This window comes from Ixodes scapularis, unplaced genomic scaffold (genome assembly GCF_016920785.2).
Source record: "Ixodes scapularis isolate PalLabHiFi unplaced genomic scaffold, ASM1692078v2 PGA_scaffold7__128_contigs__length_106722199, whole genome shotgun sequence".
NCBI lineage: Eukaryota > Metazoa > Arthropoda > Arachnida > Ixodida > Ixodidae > Ixodes > Ixodes scapularis.
In genome coordinates this window covers 86,577,144-86,598,483 of record NW_024609882.1, presented here as the reverse complement: position 1 = coordinate 86,598,483, position 21,340 = coordinate 86,577,144, and the positions used below count along the sequence as shown (strand labels likewise).

General features: G+C 46.1%; 1 long non-coding RNA gene across 1 annotated transcript; it reads left to right on the top strand.

Moving 5' to 3' along the window:
- The first annotated feature begins 2,905 nt into the window (after positions 1-2,905).
- On the top strand, positions 2,906-3,994 carry LOC121833104. Its single transcript, XR_006076557.1, has 3 exons — positions 2,906-2,960; positions 3,731-3,879; positions 3,943-3,994. It is a non-coding gene; the product is annotated as an uncharacterized LOC121833104 (long non-coding RNA).
- The last annotated feature ends 17,346 nt before the right edge of the window (positions 3,995-21,340 follow it).

Genomic DNA, 21,340 nt, shown 5'->3' with positions numbered 1-21,340 from the left:
AGAGACAGGTACCGGACACCAAGCACCGGTTCGACGCATGGCATGTCGCAAAAGGTAATAGTATTGATAACTCCAATACCCCTGTATATGGGCCGTTTTAACAATCATTGAGTCAAGGATCATGGACATCTCACTGAACTCAACTAAGTTGCCTGGTGCTACGCGGTACATGGGCCTAATGACCCGAGTTCTGATGCACGTCACGTGACCCACATGATAGAAAAAAAAGTATTGAGGATAATTGCGTGTAACATGTTTAACAAACCACAAAAAAAAAGTTTAACTTGACATATACTGTAAACAATTTAAATTTCACGAATCGCCCATATTGAGATCCCACCATGTTGCAAAAATGAAAACCCACAAATTATTCCAAAAATTCAGCTTTGACCTAAATTGTAAAATATTGAGCCTGCAAAAAATAAGTCGTTCAGAGTGATAGATTTTAGTTTATTTTGAGAACAAAGAAAACGAAAATTCGAATATTTCACAGAAATTTAAAGCAAGAGTGACAACGAAAGTCTTACTGCCACCGAAATCACAATGGCCGCACTTCCTCGACGTTTCGCAATAGTTTTAGTGGTAGCTCTGACTTCGTTTCATACCTCTTCTGATAATATTTGCTGCTATGATAATTTTTAGATACCTCTCTTCTGCAATAGTAAATGCTTCGCTAGCACTGGCCATCAGTGGTGATGTGGTGAATGCTGCCATCTTTAGCTCTGTTGGGGTGAACCCCCATCAGTTAACTGAGGTAGGCGAGCTCAGTTGAATTCAGTGATCGTTAGCGGCTTGATGGTAGATGGCACTGCTGTGTAACACGGCCCGATCACGATTGAGTTAATGATCGCTGGCTCAATGAACTATAGTGCAACATGCTTTGTTGTCAAGATACACGTGGCATTATTCAAACGTCATATGGTATACTAAAGTTGACGATGTTGTCCATGCTGCACCAGTATCTAGATGCAATTTTACTATAGCTTCATATTTTTAGTGTATCTAATATCAAAACTTGTTTTCCAAACTAGACTGGTGCTGAGCTAGTAATCATGGAGGCTTTCTAATTTATAGGCATTGGGAGCAAGATGGCCCCTGCAGAAAAGACAAAGAAGAACAGCATCATGAATGCATGGGTGAAGACTGTACGTGGACACGTCTACTGGTGTGCACAGACCAGCAGTGACAATGGCGCGCTGGTGCTTGCAAAATGGATGTCCGTAATGCGACACGTGAGCAACGTCCGTCAGCACCCCAGCCCCCTGTACCCTGCGTGCACCCATGGCCCAATCGAAGAGCGCTGGTGGCTTCAGGAAGGCAAAAAAGATTCATTTTTTAAACATTCATAACATTCTTTTCACTCCAGTTGTCGGCGAAGCTTTCATAATAAGGACAGACCTCCTTTGGCTGCTCTGGCCAGTCTACAATCAAATAGCACAAGGAGGAATCGGAGATGAATGCAAGTGTTTCCAGATGGGGAGTCAGCATACCAGATTGTGGTTCGGATAACTTGTATGCTCCCCCCCCCCCTTTTCCGCTCTGCATTTCACACCTGCGGAATTCAAAAGGAGGGTCAGGATATCCCAACCCCTCCCCCCCCCCCCCTCTAGACCTGCCGATGGGAGGACTCCATCTCGTATCCAGCTCATAGTACTGAGCGGACATTTCAATTACATCAAGAGGCTTAAACTGCATGTTTCTAGCCTTATATTTTAAGAAAAACACTCCACTTTTGAGGTCATGAAAAGACACAGAATGAGGAAGTGAAGAACGACTTGTAACATGCAAAAGACGCATAAAAAGGGAAATTGCAGATTATATGAAAATTATTTATGCAGAATTACTGAGCAGAGATCTAGCTTCTGCAGAGATGAATAAAAAATAAAATGGCAGTTGCATCACATATACAACACAAAAAAGTGAGTTGTGGACAGGCTGCAATGGGCACTGGCTTTGCTGTTTAACCTTTTGGGTGCCACCAGGAGTATACTCGGCTGCGCTCTGGCTTACCTGCTCAGTCGCTATCGATGTAAACTCAGCACTTACAAGGGTCAGGGTGTCTAGAGACCGGCAAAACCGGGAATTGTCAGGGGAAATTTAATTACCAGGAAAAATCGGGGGACTGTCAGGGATATTGCCAAAGAGCGAGCCGAGTCAGGGAAAATGTGCCGGAAACGCTATCGAGTGCCCTGAGCAAAGACTTGAAAACCTGTTGGCAGAAAAATAAGTAATAAATTCTGCTTGGAGCGGAGCCCGCGGGCCCTGCTCAATTGATGTAGAGTGTAATACCCGATGCAAATGGAACCGCCGACAAATCCAGTAAAAGCCTTGGATTGGATTGAGGGCGCGACACTAGACTAGATCCAGTTAGAGCTACTAGATTTATTATTATTAACAAATGGGAAAGCTGCAGACCCCAATACAATCCAAGCCAAAAGTATCCGAAAGTGTGCATCTGGCGGCTATGCCATGCTGCCATTCGTAATTATTAACATGTGTGGTTCAGCGTCATGTTTTTATTGTGTTTCTGGAAGTGGCTTCTTCACTGACTATGTCAGGCGGCAAGAGAGTGCTCATTTAATCCGGACAGGACGAACCCAAATATTTCGGAATATGCAAGTTGGGTTCAGCCCGTGCGAAAGTATTGTTAGAGTTCTGAATGCTCAATGCCTTGTGTTGTAATGATCTGATAAATTTAACCACCTCTACAATGTTCAGGGACCCTTGTAGAGTTGTAATAACTTGCTAGACACCCGGAGGGTTATTTCGGTACTTTCTCTTATCGCAGGGACCGAGCTATACGTGGCTCTCGAAAAGATCGTCATGTCCAAGCAACTACTCAAGGACATTCCAAGGGTGTCTGGAGACGGTCAGACCTATCGCCTAGAGTTGTTCCACAGCATCCTGCTCCGGTTTACTCCGAAATCCAGTCACTTCAGTTTTGAGGGCATGGTGGCACGGTAAGCAGGCATCCTGATATATGCTGGTGATATTTGTTTATTTATGAGCCTTTTCTGAAATTTCTACTGTGCACCACTCACGCAGAAAATTCTGGGGATGAACTTATGTACACTAGCAGATGAGCGAGTGCACATACTGTTTTCAGGAGCGAGGCCCTACGTCAATTTGTACAATCTTTATCTCCCTCGTCTTTAACGAGCTTCTCATTGTTACCGTAAGTCGAAGAGAAGCCAACATTTTTCATACATGCTTGTATCCGCACAATGGTGGCAAATTGCAGCGCTCCTTGTACTGTAAACGACTTAATTTTTGAGAAGGCCTAATTTTTGTGAATCGCGTACAATTTGCGAAAAATATGTCCCGCAAACAATTTTGGTAGAATGTAAGCACATAAAAATCTACATTGAGATCCCATTGTGTCGCAAAAATTAGAACCTGCGAATTATGACAAAGCTTGAGCTTCGACCTAAATCGTGAAATATTGAGACCGCGAAAAATAAGTCGTTTACAGTAAATGAGAAGTGTCGACTTAATTTTGATCACAATAATAGTGAGTCATTCAATGAGAATAGGATGGGTTGCTAGTGTGCGAAACGATGCAGGGCCATGTTCCCGAGGATGGTCTGCTAGTATACGACAAGTTGCCTGCCAGCGCGGATACGGTCACTAGCATGTGTTGTGCTATATGAAAATTTCTGAAAAGTTCTAATATGAAATATGCTTAGGGCATGTTTACAGTCTTTCCTTCCCTTATATGCTGCCCTCACAGGACTGCCGTCGCGGTGCTCCACTAAAATGAGAACAGCAACCGTGCGCAGGCCACAACGAAGGACGAAAAAAAGCGAAGTTGTCTGAAGTTTCCCAAGTCACGGAAAGGCGAATGGGTCCTCAGCCCCATCATGGAGACTGCGTCGTACGGTAAATACAGACACTTTTATTCAGACATTGGCTGCAGCTTGACTATCACACTTTCTTACTCAGACTACGTCCAGAGGCTCCTCAATTCCTGCCTGGAGTTGGCCAAGGCTTCCCGAACCTACCAGCAGGCTGTGGCTGCGAACGGGCCGCGTCCTCGTCAACCACCTCTGTGCAGCGTTGCACAAAGGCCAGACAAGGAAGCAGCCGTGTTGGCCCACAGGACCCGGTTCGATCAAGCATAGTGGAAGCCCGTGTATCTGGTCGATGGGAATTCTTTTCTTATCCTGGCCACCACACAGCACGGGAGCCTGACGCGGCGAAACCTGCCCAGTCGTCCCCAAATCCACCAGACGAACTGGCTGTATGCCGTGTACCTGTACCGTCTGAGAAAGTAACAGAAGAATTGGTAAGAGTCTTAGAAAGACTTCATCTGCTACACTTTTACTCTGAACTTGGGGGCCCTTTTGCCGCATCTCTAAAGGAAAAGGCTTTTCGAAACCTGGAAAGCCCATGATATCTAGACATGTTTCATTTTAAATTTCATGCGTGAAAACCTTTGCCGCTGCTTCTGGTGTGCTTTTATAGAGAAGAAATTCACTACTGCCTGTATGGGTGTTTCCTCGTTCTTGAGTGATTGACTGGACAGACAATTTTAAAATTCAATTAAATCTTTTAACTCGTTCATTCGCCTGTGGACTTCAAATTGCAGACTGATGATGAGAAGTCCCTCGACCTGAGGAACTCTCAAATTGTGCGGGACCTGACCTGTAAGCCATGGTCCAAGGCAGTAATGTTTGGATGTCCCTCTCAGCTCAATAGTGTTAATAGGAAGTCGCAGACAATCTCTGCTGTCACTTGACTACAGAAAGCAACCCCAGGCTACTTACTGAACTAGTTTGTTGCAGAACGGTAATGGTGAAAGAAGTTTGTAGAATAGTTCCACAGTGTCTGTTCCAAGCTGTTTCCATGCGCCTATTGGAAAAAAGCACTGGTTGTAGAGGTGATCCTTCTTTCGCTGCTTACTTGTCGGTTGTCTGAGATGCGTGACAGTATTTGGACAAGTATTGGCTTTGCTATCCATTCTGGGCCACCACAGAAGCATTCACATAGTTGTATTTTGGTTCACACTATTCGTCTGAGTGAAGCAGAAGGAACCAGCACTTTTGCGTATAGCAGTAAGCCATATACAGATGAAAGTTCTTTTCGTATCTTGTAGTGGGAGAGAGTGCTGATTCCCATAGGTATTTGAGACCACAACCCATGTTGACACACTATCACCCGAAGTAAATCGGGGTCTTGTTCTTTCTCTTTCTGTATCTCTTCTTGGTCAATTCAACAGAGACTGCACACAGGGCATGTGAATTTTCTTTTTTCGACGTATGACTTCATGCAATCTGAGGATTTAAATGCAGGAAGACGAGAAAGCTCGACTGCCACAACATTCTCATTGCCCTTTTGGTGATCTTGAGGAGACGCATGGCCACCCGGCAATTGTTATCGGTTGTCGACCGTTTCCCTAAATACAGAGTAATGTAACCAGAGCCTGGTGGTCCATCCTGAGCATGAAATGGTGACCGAAAAGGAAAACATGATGCTTCTCGCAGGCCCAGAGGCACGCCTATTCCTCTAACTCTGCAGAGCGGTTGCACTGGGCGCTGGAAAGCAATCGCGATGTGAACAGGATAGTGCGAATTCCATCTGGATGTCTTGCTGTAGCACTGTGCCTAATCCATAATCCGATGAATCTTTTCTGACGATTGTAGAATTCTAATTGGAGAATTAAAAAAAAACCTGAAAAGTAAATTTCTCTCCAACCTGTGACGATAGCAGACAGTGTCACGTCGAAAACTAAATGGAACAGTTTCGAATCGGGTTTTGACTGATGCAAATGCCACCTCTTGTGCTTTTTGCCATTATAAGGGGACAACTTTCCGCAGATGCACATGCAAGGGCCTCACGATGGTTGCAAAGTTAGGTATGAATTCGAAACGGTATGTAAGCAGGTCAAGCAAAGACCGGATATGATGTCATGTCTCTTTGAGTAGAAGCTTGCATGGTGGCTTGAACATTATCATGGCATGGCTTACTTCCCTGAGGTGTCAACTTATGTCCAAGAAATCGAGGTTGCTGCACTGAAAAATGCATTTGTTTTTGTTCGGTTTCCAACCTGCATCCTGTAGGCGGGGTAAGCCTTGTCTTAGGCGGGCATCATGCTCTTCAGTTGTGCAACTGATGTTGACCACATCATCCTGGATAGATTGACAATGGTGCCTGCTGTGTCCCAAAGAATACAGTTCTTCATATTTTGAAAAGCCGGAGCAGCGGAAGCCAGCCCAAAACATACTGTGAACAGGAAGAGACTTTCATGAGTCACAAACGCAATGAGGTCCCCGCTCTCCTCTATCAGGTTCAACTAGTAGTACGCTGATGAGAGGTCCCACTGGTTGAAGATGTGGGTGCCAGAAAGCTGGTGAACGAGCTCGTTTGGACACTGAAGAGGACGTGAATTGAGAACAACAGAGGTGTTTGATTTGCGGAAGTGGTCTGTGATGCATTATTGCGCTCGATCACCCAGGAGTGCTCCAACTTTGCCGGCTCTACAAGAACTTTGTCACGCACTGCAAAAGTTATCCTTCATAGATTCTGTTGCACCAGACTGATGGACACTTCGTCTTCACCTTGTGAACATATCCAATGGCGTGGCCCATACCTGAGAACAGCTGGAGGAAACCTTTGACGGCCTTGGAAGGTCGTTTGCCGAAACGATAGTCACCTGTCATCCGCAGGAGATGAAAAGTCCAGTTGAATTTCCAACCTTTGTAAAGCATTTATAGTCCCATTACGGCTGTCTTGTTCGGACGACGTGGAATGTGCAATCGCCATTACTTTGCGCCAACTGTACTGGTGAGCTGGCTCTTTCCAAAATGTTTGGAATAGCAATGTTTTCTTACGGAGTAGCCAATGAATACAGTACTTGTAGGTTGCAACTTACAAGAATGGAAGCATCTTCTGTAGACGCTTTCCAGAAGGATTGAAACCGAGGGTCTTGTGTCTACTAGGAGTTTGATAAAAAGGAACGCAAGTATCCTGCATGTGGTACAGTTTGCTAATATCCGAGTTGCTATACTTCAGTTTGTTCCATGCTTGGTACTTGTGATCCTGTCAAAACTGTTTGCTTGCAAACAAAGGCAAAATGTCCAATCTTTCATTTTCTGCATGCTTGATTCCTTGCAGGACGTTTAGGGTGGTCTGCCATGTGGCACATTGAACCAGATCTGCAGTAAATGCTGGACGACCTTTGATTGGGTGTTTTGCCCCTAACTATTGGTTTCTTTTGGGCTTGAATCTTTGCCACTTGAAAACTGAGTCCCGCATCTTTGGTAAAAACTTTGGCCTCCTTCATCGCCCGCTGAACTTTTGAGGTGATGGCAAGATCTGATTCGAATGGTAGCTCAAGCTCTAGTAGTGCGTGGTTTCGTACTTCGGCATGAATTGTCTTATTGACAAGTTGATTGCAGATTATTTCATCTGTTATTGTCCCAAACCAGCAGTTTGTCGCAAGGCCCCGGAGAACGTGACACACTCTTGTACTGTTTTGGCCGGTCATCCACGTGTGCAACGAAAAATAAATCTTTCCAATGTTTCACTGTCAAGAATTTTTGTAACTCTCTTGCCACTGCATCATAGGCTCTGGAAATGGGCGATGCAGGTCTGCGCGATTCGGAGGTAGCTCCTGCAGTACTTGCACTTAGATGAGTGGTAGCAGTGGACAAGGCAGAATCTTCCGGCAGTTTGCAGTAGGTCCACTGACTCTCAACTTCAAGTGAGCTAAGTAGAATGGCAGTTCTGCCATTATCTATTGTCGACCCATTGGAAGGGATCGTGTACTGGCGTACCATTCCTCCATAAAATCGCAAGCTCGCCTGGGTATGGTAGGAAAGACGGGTGAATCAACCTTTATAATCGAGTTGGAGCTGTCGATTGTGACAATTGCTATGTATAGTGACTGTCTATGCAAGTTTAACAGAAGGCAAGCTGTTCCCATCCGGAGCTCGGTTCGTTCATTCTTATTCATTGTCTTCTTCGGCTCAACCTACACGTAGACACAACAATTTAAGTAATTCAATATTCCCCCCTCCCCCAAAACAAACACCTGGCTATGTGCCTTCTTCGATCCAAGGTACCATGAGCACAACTAACGTTTGCAATATTTGCGACTCCAGCTTAGTCTAGGGGCTGTGCTGGTCAGGCAAAATGGCGGACAAAAGGAGGTCGTTTTCATCGTTCAGCACGCGGACCACCATAAATTTCTTGCATTGCAGCATAACATCTGTGTTACATAAGAAAGCAAAACGATTTTTCGACAGTAGAAAGCTTCTAATCAATGCATAGGAATGACATGGCAGAAGCATAAAAATAATCACTGGAAACAGTGTTTGTTTCTATGCTGCCTACAAGAGCCAAGCTGCGATAGCAGAAGACAGAATCAAAATGACCTCCTCTCTTGAGCTTCTCGGCGGTGCCGCTACGCAGCGTCGATAGATTTTGTTGGAGTCGCCAATACACTAAGCGGGATTTACAGACTGTCTTACAGTGTGGTGCATTTATATTTGATATGCTATAAAAGTTCTGGTCTTACTTGTTCCGATCCCGAGCTGCTGGCTCCAGATATGTTGGGCGAAAAAATTTCAGCTGGTCGTACGCTATGTTCAGCAGTCGCACATCCAGACATACGAGCAGAAAAAGTTCATTTTCTGTGACACACCTTCCCAAGGTTTTTTGTGTGATTTTTGGCATGTCCCTGCAGCATTGCCCGACCTCATGGGGGCAATTTCCACATGTGCATCTGAAAGAGGATACAATTCTGTTGAAAAATTATCTTCTATGCTTATGTGAAAACGGAGCTTCAAGCAGATGTGAGGGTGGCGTGCCAACGTTTCACCAGGAGACCTGCCTTCTTCAGGAGACCTGACCCTGAAGAAGGTAGGTTTCCTAATGAAGTATCAGCACGCCGTTCTGAGGTCCACCTGCGATGTTAAGTCTTCACATTCTTCCTGCCAGCCTGGACTCCCTTGGTGCTATGTTTGTACTTTCTATAGTTCTGGTCACCCCAGAAAATGCAAGTTGCACAAATAGTTCTTATCTGCATAATGTCGTTCGTACTGGACTTGGGACTCCTGGCTTTCCTGTTGCTGGCTATCACGTCGTTCCCTTGCTGGCAATGGGGGATCAAAGTTGTACGGATCAGGCACATATATAGCTCCATGCTGCAGGCCTCCCAAATCTGCTCCAAGCGGCAGACTGTCGTCGTCGGACATAGATACTGAAAATAAAGCATTTGGATCAATGAAACATTTGATTATGTATGATCAGTTACATTTATTTTTCTCTGACGGTTGCATTAGCTCTGGCAAAGTGTTGTAAACAAGGATGTTTAGTAGGAGTTATTTTAATTGAGTTGTGTAAATTACACATGTGTATTACTTTGTTGTGCTGGTTTTGTGGGAATTGTGTGTATGTGATTGTTCTTACCAAGCTACGGTATCAATAAAAAATGAAACAATAATGGCACCCTCTTTTTTGGTCCTTGACATTTGCATAGGTGGTTACATGTGATTGCTTATGCTCATGTCACTAATTTGCTGTTACCCTCTAACAAAGAACAAAACAAAAAAAACGTGCGTGCAAATATTAGCTACACTCTGAAAACAAACAAATGTGCACCTAAGCGTAATTATCGCAGCATTGATCGTTTTCGCGGACACTTTTGCTATTGACAACAAACGTGTAGTCTGTCATACAGCTCTATAAAGGTGGACAATTGGGATACTAAATTTAGAAATATGTGCGGTCAAACCGGTCAAACGCACACCGCCTTGGCCGCACTACGCGCCGGGCGTTTCCGTGTGTACGAGTAAATGTCTAGCGCCTGTAGAAACAAGAAGCGAGGAAACTTCTCCATTTTCGGGAAAAGATGCGCACATTTGGGGGTTTACGTGCCAACCCAACGAGGGGTACCTAGCACGTCCCAACGGAGGTCTGATTATTAATTTGGACCACTTCGCAATCTTTTGACGGGCAACCGATATCTCGGTTACACGGCGCCTTCTCGGTAATAAGCAAGCGTAAAATTACGAGCATCTCGGTCGGGATTCTAACCCGCCAACTGGGGACACGCAAGCTGACCTATGTTCCGGGACAACATATTGTGGCATATCAGAAAAATTAGAGCGCGAGTACACAGCTTTCACCAGCGCTGAAAACCCTTCCTGACGAAATGTCTGGTGATGCCAAACCTTCGACGGCACATAAACGATAACTGAAAGAGTTAGGGCACGGGCGAGCTGGTGACCGAAGACACGGAGAGACGATTATGTGGCACGTCACCTCGCACAGCAAAGCTTCGTGGGATGTGTGATGGTTGTAACTAAGCTCTAATGTACACTCTCAGAAAAAAAGGTGTACTACTACACCCCTTGTCCCATATAATACACCCCAAAATTTCAATTCGACGTACAGCGCCCCATGATCGAATAGGCGGCCCCAAAGTTTACGAGGGGCTTGATAGCCGTGTGGTACAACTTATTAAGATAGCTGACGTACGTATTATTGACTACAAAAAAGATTATCGGAGTTTTCTTGACTGTACTGCAAAAGCTCCGTGTTCTGTTTCTGTGGTCATTGATACGTATTTTAGCAATTTAATAAGTTACATCGCACCATTATCAAGCCCCTGGTAAAATTTGGTGCCGCCTGTTCGATTATAGGGCGCTGTACGTCGAAATGAAGTTTTGGGGTGTATTATATGGGACAAAAGGGTGTAAGGTGATACCCTTTTTTTTTAGAGTGTATCAACTTCGTGAGGACAAACGAATGCACCACACTGTTGATTTTACTACAGTTCTTTTGTTCCAGCGGGCATTGGCCGTGGCACGCTCGTACGTAGTACATATACATGTATTGTTTACTCTATTTCAGCTTCTGAAATGACTACGAAACATACGCTTGAGAAAACTTGCCTTTTCTGTAAAGAAGCGCAAGCTTCGTCCCCGGTGGTGAAGAGGTCGTTGGATGCTGTAGAGAGCTAGGTTGGCGAAAAGTGCGCAGCAGACGACACTGGCGCTTGCTCCCCGCTCGCCCGCCCGCCCGTCCGCGATCGTGGAGAGATTCACGTGACGGCTCGAACCACGTGGTTCGTCATAACGTGCACATGCCTCTGACGACACGAGACCAATGTTGCCTGTCGCATTCAAAGTTTCGGTTTCGGTTGCTGCTAATGTTGAAAATACGATTACACAAAAAATATTTCACATTTCGCGAATCCAAAGACGTCAAGTTGTTCATCAGTGCTTTGGGAAGTGGAATCACAAGTAATCCCAATTTTTCTGGAATTGAGCGGAGTTGCCCTTTAAGACGGATAAGCTAGCAAGATGTTTGTTTCTCGCTGGTCACGATTGCAGTGTAAAACCGGCTGCCTCGTTGAATGAAACATTTTCACGTCACTTTTTTATGCTGACTCTTTTTATAACTAGCTTGAACCTCGACTAAGGTTTTCCGATTAGGACGTCAGTCTTCTTTGTCATCAATCTCCTTGCCATTTTCAGAGTATTTCTGGGCTGCAGTAAAGCTCTCCGGAGTGTGAAACGATCTTGGATGCTTTTCGCTCGTTTCTTAGGCGTACAGCTCAAATGAATACAGCATGGATTATCCTCCCATTACATTTTACGTTAAACATTATGAATGTGCACAGTGTTGCCTGTGTTTTTATTAAACATTGTACGTACACTTTATTTTTTTTTTGGTTGCATTTTCTTTTTTTTAATGTGACGGTGGTGCACACGCAAACACGAATTCGGCTAGAACATATATCGGTAGCTACTCTAGTTACGCTATGTCCGACGAACCCTTCCTTTGCCGAACGTCACGCCAATATTGTTGTGTCCGCTCGAGAGTCTTCCGTCAACAGATACTCTCGACGTGTGTATCGGGTTCAATTTTCTATATACCAGTAATCGGGACCAAACCAGAAAAAAACAAGACTCTCTTGCTTGCGATAACAAGTGGAATCGGAAACCATCTTCTGCGAACGAATTATGTACTCTGCACCTCAGCTTACTAAAACATAGAAAGGCATGTGATAAATATATACACTAGTAAACATTGGCGATAAAAAGTGATATCAAGACCAGAGGTGGGCCCTGATTTAAGAAAAAATGTTCGACGCCGTTGAAACCTTCTCGGGAAGGACGATAGTCAGTGGGCAGGCGAGCTGGTTGATGTTATACATTTTTGAAAAACCGGAGTCGGTGGACGAAAAAAGGGGACAACACACAAAACGTCTCGTTTGAGACGTTTTCTGTGTTGTCAACTTTTTTCGTCTGTCGTCTCCGGTTTTAGAAAAATCGGGGAGGAACTCGGCCATCGTGGGTCTAGTGTTTTAGGTTTTCATTCGAGTAAACGACGTCAAGGTTGAAGAAAAAGACCGAGCGTTCCTCCCCCCGTTGTGTCGTCGAGACACTTTCGATGCAGCGTGGGCGTTGGTCATGCCCAGTCCCCTAGTGAAGAGTTTTTATAAGTTGGCATCACAGCTCCAGATGCACTTTGACCCAAGACTATCTTAGTTCTACGGCAGGTACGTCTTCCAACAACGCGATCAATTGCCTAACGACTAGATCAGCAGCTACGTCTCAGCAACCGAAGGGTTGGCCGCGGACTCCAACTTTGGAGTGCTTACGACCGCGACTACCACATCGGCATTCGTCGCAAGGAGGGACCACTTCCTCCATTCTAACCACAAAATCTACTATGCTTCAACTAGTGGTTATGCTCCGGGACACGTGTGTGTGCGTCGTCCTAGTTGAACAGTTCCAACACGGCTCTTCACTGAAAGAGGGCCTAATTTTTTAAATAGCCTGGGACATCGACCTGGCAACGACAAATGCGCCAGACCAGCAGGTCGCAATTAAAGGAGTGCCCAGCGCACCCGAGATTAACAGAGCGTCCAGCAGCGACATCTGAGAAAATACATCTTACAAGACAGCAAAGATGAAACAATGCTTTTAGCGCTAGACTGAACAGAGCCCAAAAACAGGCAAGTTCCGGACAGAAACGTACCGCGACGGCAAGAATCAAGTCCACATTAAAAGGAGCTTCCATTTCAAACACGAAAACTGTAAAAAAAGGTCCCCAACGCAGCCACCACATGGACACATCACGAGGGCCCCATAGAGCTGACCATGTTGATCAATATGTGTTATCGCTGCATGACCTCCACTCGGTAGCAATTTAGTACACCGCTTCCACGATCAAAGTGAATGTTCACGTGAACGACAAACCTGGGGCGTTTGAAGTTTACTGAGGTGCCGCTTTTAGAATGGTCAGCGTCGAAAGCTTTCATGCAGTATGGCCCACCAGCTCACCGAAGTTAAAACAGGACTACATTCAGCTTAGTACCTGGTCCGGCAAGGCAATGCAAGTCCTCGGTACTACAATAGTGACTGTTCACCACAAAGAGAAAACGTACCGGCTACCCCTACTCCTTGTTCAAGTCTCTGGGTGGATCTTGCTTGGACCCAACCCGTTTGGAACGCTGGGCATCTAGGTCAGTGGCATTCACCAGGCAAGGGGAGGCTCCGACATTTCCCGGCTCCTAAAAAAATTTTGAGTAGGGCATTTTTCGAAGATATCATGGGTTATGCCGGAGCACTCGTACACCTGGAGTTGGTGGAGCAAGCGAAGCCTAAGTTCCTCAAGGCAGGGCTTGCTCCGTTTTCCCACCGTTCTAAAGTTGAAGCGGAGCTTGACCGACTTCAGGAGCAAGGCATCTTGGAGGCTACAGAACATTCCGACTGGGCAGCGCCGCTGGTATTGGTGCGAATAAAGGACGGGAACCTTCTACCGTGCAGCGACTATCGGCGCACCGTGAATGAAGCCACGAAAGGTTGTCTAACCAGCACCCCACAACAAAGAACATCTTGAGCAGTCTGCGAACAGCGACATCTTTCAGCGCGCTGGCCGCGACACAGGCCTACCAGCAACTTTCCGTGACTTCAGAATATAAGAATTACTCACAGTAACCAAAATTACAGGACTTTACAAGGTAATGAGATTTCCTTAAAGTGTGGTCGCAGCCCGAGGCATGTTACGAAGGTTCATGGAGAACACACTGAATGGACTCCCCAGGGTCTCTGCGTACCTCGACGACATTATCGTCAGTCGCGTGACGGAACTCAAGTCCAGAGAGAGGCTGACAAAGGTGCTACAGCGACTTGTTCAAGAAAATTTTAGACTGAACAAGGCAAAGTGCCCTTTGAGCGTAGTTGGAGTGCACTTGCTGAGCCACCGGAATGATGCTAAGGGCGTGCACACGACAGAGGACAAGGTACAAGCCATTGTGAGGGCAACAGCGCCAACAAGCAAAGAAGCTCTGTGATCCTTTTAAGCCTGCTGGCCTTCTACGACCGTTTTCATGAACAAAAGTTTACAGTAGCATCAGGACTTTATGAGTTATTTGAGAAGGACAAACCGTGCAATTGGAAGTGGGCCATCGGAAAGCTCTTGGCGAGCTATAAGAGCTGATTTTGAAAAAGACAGTCCTGACACATTATGATGAGACAAAGGATTTCATCATCTCATGTGATGCCTCGCCTTGTGGCTTCCGGTCGGTGTTGGCGCAGCAGGACAGCTTGAGTAGGGAGGTACTCATAACTTTTGCCTCACGTGCATTAGGTATAGCAAAGCGCAATTACGCTTAACTGTTCCAAGAAGGCCCTGCAGAGGTGTTCGCAGCAGATCATTTCCACAAGTATATTCCGGGTCGCCCGTGACATTCGTGACCAACCATCAGCCATTACTGGGAATTTCCGGGCCTCAGAACCGCCTACCTGAGATGTTTTCGCCCACATGATACCCTGGTGTCTGAAGCTTGCAGCGTACGACTAGGACCTTAAGTACCGGGCCAGAAAGCTGCACCAGAACGCTGAGGCACTCAGTAGGTCTCCATAACCAGACTGCATCGTAGAACCCCATGTTCCCGGCGACGTTCTAATGTTAGTCCTTGCCACAACCACCCCTGGCAGCAGAAGTTATAGCGAGAATAACGCAAGATGTCACACTCTCAAGAGACTACAAATAGATATAAGAAGGAATGGTGCAGCAGCCTAAAGGTGATGACTTAAAACCACAGCGCAGAAGGATCGCGGAGCTGGCTATTCATCGGGGTCGCATCACTTGTGGAACAAGCGTCGTCATATTTAAAACTGCACGGCAGCGACCCACAGGCCTATTCTATATAGGATTTTGAGGAGCTGCAGCTATGAAGACTGGCGCGCGAGGCTATTTGTCGTGACCAGGCTTGGATGAAGACATTCATACAACTTTTGGATCTTGCGATCCACGCCACCGTACAGAGAGGAACCCTGCAAAAGCCCATATTTTGTCATGGCTTCAACCGTCAGCACCGCGCCACGCACTGCACGTGTATTTTGCGTGTCCCGTGGAACGACGTACTTTTTTAGTGATGGTAGACGCCTTTAGAAAATGCATGGAGGTACGTCAAGTAAGCCTACCTACGTCAGCGGCAGTCTTCATCGTGTTGCTATTTTATTTCCAAGTTTCCTAATCCACACAAAATAGTGTCAGATTAAGGGACAGCTTTCGTCTCTGCCTAGATTGGAACGACTATAGGAACAACAAATTCAGCATGTAACATCTGCCTCCTATCATCCTGTAATAAACGGGCAGGCAGGACGCTACCTGGGCGAACTGAAGAAGGCGCTAGCACGGGAGTCATCCGGATCAGTGAATATCCTACTATCACGATTGTTATTCCATCATCACTGCACCAATCACCAGACGGCTAATATCAACCTGGCCAAAGGAATGTTTGGAAAGGAATTACCGACTCTTCTGGATAGAGCCCTGCATATCCGCAGATTATTTACGGATTATCCACAGTAAACCGGCGGACGCGGTTAAAAATTAATCAGATTTGGCAGATTGCGGATTGAATACGGATACCAGGGGAAGCAGATGCCAGGGGCCGCGGATGCGGATCGGATGAGTAAGTCCGCGGATCTACATGTTTGCCGAGGCAGTAGTAGTTAAAAACTATCGCTAGTACTATCGATAGTATCGATAGTCGCCAGAAATTTGACTATAGATAGTAAAAAAATCTATCGATAGTACTATCGACAGCCGACTACCAAAAAACTATCGATAGTACCATCGATAGTACCATCGATATTCGACTATCGAAAAACTATCCATAGTACTATCGATATTCAACTATCGGAAAATTATCGTTGGTCGACCATCGGGAAACTATCGATAGTCGACTATCGTAAACCTATCGATAGTATTGTCGACGGTAAACTATCGATGGTTTTGCGACACTAGTAGTTGGCGTCGCTCCCTATTCTCTTTTTCTCGCTTTATTTTTTTTATTTTTTTTTTCTAATGGGACACCAACTAGCCCAAGCACTTGCCATCCCAACACTGGTTCAGCTTTCAGTGATGACGAAAACGGGAGTTAGGGCGAAGAGAGGAGGAAGGGAGGCGAGAGGCGGTGCGGCAACTGCGTTCGCTCTAGTGGTGCAAAACTATGAATAGTACTATCGAAAATCAACTATCGATAGTTCTGCGACACTATCGATAGTTTTGGAAAAACAGTCGATAGAATTGATAGTCAAATTATAGATAGTTTTGCATCACTACTAGGCAGCCCATAAACGTGCGCGACCGCACAGTGTAGAGTGAATATGTGAAGGATATTGTGAAGTACATCGTTATATGTATTCCGGCAGAAAACGGCTCCCTTAGTTAAAGCGATCCAATCGGAGATCCTTTTATTGTGAGGTCGTGTTTCTGTATATTTCAGTTATCCTTGAGGTAATACGATTATTATTTCTACAGTCCTGTCATGTACCTAAATATGTCATCATGTACTTAGATATGTCATGTGTCTAAATATGTCGTCATGTGCCCAATATACATATATAGATACATATTTTTCTATCTTTGATCGTTTCAATAATTCATGTTGTTCTTTTTGATATTTTAGATTTTTTTTGCCTAATGTTAAATGATGAAAACTCAGTATTAACAGTTGATGTGTAGTATGTCGCCGTGTGCCAATCGTAAGGCTGCAGAGGCCTAGTCAAGTCAAACTTCTGACTTTTTGCCCCTGCAGCTTACTTCTCTTTGTGATGTGAAATAAGAGATTGATTGATGGAGAAAGCTGTTCTTGACGCCAAGAAGGATTTGATTCTCACAGAAGATTGTATAGAATGTTCTGTCTCGCCGAAAATGCTGTACCTAGAAAATGTAAACAATGCAGGAGTATCAGTCGCGCCGGGAAAGCGTGTCCTTGTTTCATTGGAAAAGTTCGGAAAACATTCTTTGGGCAAAGAAACCTTAAAACGGACAAGGCACAAGAAAGTCGATGCCTGCAAGTGGCTTCTTCGCCTGCAAATAGATTGAGAAGACTGGTACTCGATACTCAAGAGCGGTGCAACTTGCGACAGGGACGAGTTTTCTCACCTCATGTTTGTAACGCAGTTCGTGCATGCCATCCCAGCATCACTTTCATTAACGGAAAGAGACTTCTTATTAGAGGGTTGTAATTCAAGAGAGACGAACCAGTCTGAATCCGTCAATGATGATGATATAATGTTTCTTTTAAAAGCAACATCGACAAATACAACTTTTTTGTGTGTGGACGTTGTTTTTCTTCTCGATAGTTAGCACTGTCATGTTGTTGTTTTGTTGGCCTCGCTTGTCGACGCTAGCGAGGGCGTCGCTGTCAACCTGCTGCGTCAGCGCTGCATAGTGCCGTGTTGGAACCGATAAAAGCGGCAGCGCCTAGCAGCGTGGGGCTCTTCTTCATCCTGCTGCCAAGATGCAATAAACGCAGTCAGACCAACTACAGTCTCCGTCTCAGTGGGTTGCCCGGAAACGTAACAGCTGGTGGCAGCGGCGGTATCGACGGCTCCGGGGGACCTGCGGATTCGGTTGGTGGGTGCCGGAGGAGTTGTCCTTGTTCCCGAGCAGCCGAAATGTTCAATTTGTAGGTTGTCACCGTGCTGGTGACAAGGGAACGGGACGAAGGCAGCCAGACCTTTTTCGTGATTTCAAAAGCGTGTCACGATGAATCTCGCGGCGATAGTGAAGCCTGAATTAATGCTCTTGGCGGAAGAGTTGGGGATTAAAGGTCGCAAATGCCATTAGAAAGCCCGAGATTATCAAGGCCATTGAAACTTGTGTCTAGGACGCCGACGAAATTTCCGAATGTTAGAGTGAGGTGCAGAGGAGACGAAAGAAAGAGGATCTCGAGTTAGAAATGCTTCAACAAAAAGTAAAGGTCGCCGGTGAGGCCAGTGCGGTTGATGGCAGTTCTTGAAAATTAAATATGCGAAGCTTGCTGCAGCCTTTACGTGTCGGAGGGGACTTGGGTCTTTACCTCATGAACTTCGAACGCACATGCTCCAAGATGTCGCTTGAGAGGTCGCGCTGGCCGCAACGGCTTTTGAGTTTACTACCAGCAGAAGTAGCCGATGTTATGGCTAGGTTGGACCCCGAAGAAGCAGAGGACTACTCTGTCGTGAAATCGAGCCTGCTGAGAAAGTTCAGGTTGTTGCCTGAAGCCTCCAGGATGAAGTTCCGACATACAAAAAAAGACTGTAAGGAAAGCTACTCAGAGTTCGCTTACAGGCTTAAAGGCTTTTCTGAAAGCTGGCTTCGTGGGGCCAACGCATTTGAGGACCGCGAAAAAATCCTGGAGCAATTAGCTGTGGAGCAGTTTTTCTGTTCTATTCCTTCGACCTTGAAAGAATGGATCCAAGACCGACCCGAGGTCGAAACTATCCAGAAAGCCGCTGATTACGCTGATCAGTATTGCTCCAGGCGCAGAGAGGTAACGGATGATAAGCCTACATTTGCCAGAAATCAGTCGCGGAAGTCGGACCACTCAGGCTCAAGAAAGTACGAGCCTACTACGGATAGTCCGACACCAGAAACGGTAGAATTTGCTTCGGACGACAAGAAAAGCAAAAGGAAGTCGTTCGAGGAACGAAAATTAATTCGATGCTATAAATGTCACCAAGCTGGACATGTGGCTGCGGGTTGCCGTGTGCCTAAAGTGTCTCCAGTAAACTTGAGTCCGGGGAATCCTGAGGAACTACTTGAGCCTTACTTGTACAACATAAAAGTAAACGGTATACCTTGGAAAGGACTCCGAGACACTGGAGCCCCGTACGACTTGGTACATTCATCGCTAGTAAAACAATCGGATTTCACTGGTGATTGCGTGTGTATCCGCCAAGCTTTGGAAGATCGGTCTTATAGCCTGCCCGTAGCTAAAGTAAAACTAAGCGGACCGTTCGGTGTAGCAGAAACGGATGCTGCGGTTTCCGATGGCGTGTTTCCCAGCTGTCCGTACATTCTGTCTAACCGAACTGCAAAGCATTTGAGCGAGTCTGGTGTCGCGCTTCGACATGAATCCTGTCCTAGTAGTAACTCGCTCGATGAAAAAGAAAAATGCACACGAAAAGAAAACGGTACTAGATGCGGCAGTTCGTGCGAGCACCGAAGCATCTACCGAGAAAGCGACTGCGGAATCGGGAATGACTACGCTGATTTCGCCAGACACCGACGCATCTCGCGACGAAGCGACTGCGGTATCGGGAATGACTACGCTGGTTTCGCCAGAGAGCCAAAACTTTCGAGCTCTAACAAGTGTAGATAAGATGACTCTTATCGCAGAACAGAAAACAGATGCGTCTCTAGCTAAGTGCCGAGAGAGCGTGGGTAAGGACCTCTCGCAAAACGTATCTTTCTACGAGCGCAGAGGTATTCTGTACCGTGACTTCAAGGACAAATCCGGCAAAGAAGTAGAACAACTCGTGCTCCCTTCTAGGTATAGGGGTGGCCTTCTTGAGTTTGCTCATAAAGAAGGATGGTCTTGGCACCTGGGCATCACGAAGACAAAGTGTAGACTTTTAGCCGAGTATTACTGGCCGGGGTGCTTTAGGGACGTAGAAGAGTTCGTTCGCTCTTGTGACACATGCCAAAGGATGGGAAGGCCGGACGAGCGAAGGAAGGCGCCGCCCACCCTAGTGCCGATAATCTCTGAGCCATTTGAGAGGCTCGTGATAGATGTCGTAGGACCATTACCTGCAACGAAGACAGGTTTTAAGTATATTCTGACTATGCTATGCCCAGCTAGAAGTTTCCAGAAGCCGTTCCTCTGAAGGAACAAACCTCGGTAGAGGTAGTGGACAACTTGCTGACTGTGTTTTCCCGGATCGGGTTCCCGAGTGAGATCCAGTGTCATCTCGGTAGCGTTTTCACAAGCGCTTTAACGACCAGCTTTCTTGAGAAATGCGGTATAAAGCTTGTCCACAGCTCGGTAAGCCACCCTCAAAGTAACAGCGTGGAGAGAGCACACTCGGTAATGAAACATATTTTCAGGGCCCTGTGCCACGAGCAGGGAAAAGACTGGGACTTGGCTTTGCCTGCGATGCTTTTCGCGCTGCGAACCGTCGCTCATGAGTCGATTGGTTTTGCGCCAGCTGAGTTAGTGTACGGGCGAAATTTGCGTTCGCCATTGCGATTGCTGCGAGAAGGCTGAGAAGGCGAAGCTGAGAACCAAACGGTGGTGGAGCACGTGCTTTCATCGCTGAATTGACTACACAGGACGCAAGAGCTGGTTGAGGCAAACATGGAGAGAGCTCAAGCGCGTGGTAAATTGTATTACGACATGAACAGCCGCCTTCGCACATTCAAGGAAGGTGACAAGGGGCTGCTTTTGCGGTCGGCCAAAGCAAATACGCTAGAAGTCCAATGGGAAGGGCCAGCAACAATCCAGCAGAAACTTTCCGAGACAAACTATGTCGTTAAGCTGCCAGGTCGCAGGAAAGAGGTTCGCATATTCCACTGTAACCTGATAAAGCCGTACAGAGAACGAGTGCACCTTGTCAGCATCGCAGTGAACCAGCCGGAGGAATTGCAAGCTCATATTCCTGAGCTGGGGAGAACTGATGGGAGTTTGACTGTCGCTGAGATTGTAGAGGCTACAATCGATAAGAAACAGATGAGTCAAGGCCAGCTTTCGGAACTTACTGCCTTGATTGACAAGTACCAAACCCTGCTTTCCACCATCCCCGGAAGGACGAACTTGGTCGAGCAGGACATCGAACTCTCAAGTCAGTCTACGATTCAGTGCAAAGCCTATCGTTTTTCCCCCACGTCAGGAAAAGATGTTAAAGGAATCGGTGGACCAAATGCTGGAACTAAAGTTAATAGAGCGGTGCGAGAGCAATTTCGTCTCTCCTATGATTTTGGTCGAGAGCCCTGGCAAAGATCCGCGGCCTTGCGTGGACTACAGGAAGCTAAATGCTGTGACCGTAACAAAAGTTTACCCGATTCCCAACATAGATCCGTGCATTGAAAAAGTGAACAAAGC